Here is a 1,390-nt window from a genome sequence, read left to right on the forward strand (position 1 = left end):
ATAGAAAATGCACCTGGACTATAGAAAATGCACCTGGACTATAGAAACCACACCTGGACCTGTCATTCTGTGTCTGTTTCTACTTCCTGTCCTCTCAGACCCAGCCGGTTGAAGCTCGTCCTGATCCTGGTTCTGGAGGTTTCTTCCTGTTAAAGGGAGTTTTTCCTTCCCACTGTCTCCTTTGTTCTTGCTCAGGATGAAGACTGTGATGAAGATTCCACACTGCCTGCTTCTTCCTCAGATACAGAACTTTTACTGATTGTTTTTTATAAAGTCTGTGAATGTTTGTGTTCAGTTTCCTGAGACGACGTCTGTTGGAGCTCCAGAAACAAACTGCAGTGAGTTGAGCATTGAAATACTCCACGTTGCTCTCAAGTTGCTGCTCATGAAGAACACTGATAACTTCTTCTTATTGTTACTTTGGACTTTAGGCTGTCTCTGACGCACACTGTGACTGTGTGCACAATGTGCAGCCACCAGTGATGACGCCCTGAGAGACGGAGCCCCTGCAGCTGACGGCAGCACTGCTGGAGCCTTTTCATTTGTTTCTCATCTTTTTCTTCTTACGATAAAAAATATTAACACTAACAGACAAATGTTTGGATGGCCCAGATTAAAGCAAAGATGTGTGTCTTTGTTTAACTGTATTTTCTTTTCTTTGAAACTCATAAAGTCTTCTCTGTGAGTCACTTTCAGGAGTCTGTAGTTGATCCTAAATATTCGTACGTCTGTATCAGTCTAGTACAATATTGTCTCACCACAGAGACTGTGTGTGCTGCAAAGGATGCTGGGTAGTCTTGTAGAAATGATGTGTGTAATGTTTCTGACTGAGGCAGCATGGTGGATCAGTGGGTATAGCTGCTGCCTCAACGAGCAGGTTGCCCCAGTTCAAATCCCAATCTGGGGCCTTTCTGGGTGCAGTTTGCATGTTCTCTCCGTGCATGTGTGGGTTTTCTCCAGGTGCTCCAGTTTCCTCCCACGGACCAGAAACATGCATGTTAGGCTGATGGTAACTCTGAAGTGTCCCTAGGTGTCCCTGTGATGGACTGGAGACCTGTCCAGGTGTTCCTGTGATGGACTGGAGACCTGTCCAGGTGTTCCTGTGATGGACTGGAGACCTGTCCAGGTGTTCCTGTGATGGACTGGAGACCTGTCCAGGTGTCCCTGTGATGGACTGGAGACCTGTCCAGGTGTCCCTGTGATGGACTGGAGACCTGTCCAGGTGTCCCTGTGATGGACTGGAGACCTGTCCAGGTGTCCGTGTGATGGACTGGAGACATGTCCAGGTGTTCGTGTGATGGACTGGAGACCTGTCCAGGTGTCCCTGTGATGGACTGGAGACATGTCCAGGTGTCCCTGTGATGGACTGGAGACCTGTCCAGGTGTCCGT

General features: G+C 48.2%; 2 protein-coding genes across 2 annotated transcripts in view; one reads left to right on the forward strand and one right to left on the reverse strand.

Annotated features, from left to right (window-relative positions):
* The window catches only part of LOC119428419 (LARGE xylosyl- and glucuronyltransferase 1), a gene marked incomplete at its 3' end in the record, with an annotated part of 106,286 nt that overhangs the window by 93,053 nt on the left and 11,843 nt on the right, over window positions 1-1,390 (forward strand).
* The window catches only part of LOC119428232 (protein bicaudal D homolog 1), a 32,016-nt gene that overhangs the window by 27,091 nt on the left and 3,535 nt on the right, over window positions 1-1,390 (reverse strand). The window lies entirely within an intron of this gene.

Source organism: Nematolebias whitei, chromosome 22, assembly GCF_014905685.2.
Source record: "Nematolebias whitei isolate Nwh7 chromosome 22, NemWhi1, whole genome shotgun sequence".
NCBI lineage: Eukaryota > Metazoa > Chordata > Actinopteri > Cyprinodontiformes > Rivulidae > Nematolebias > Nematolebias whitei.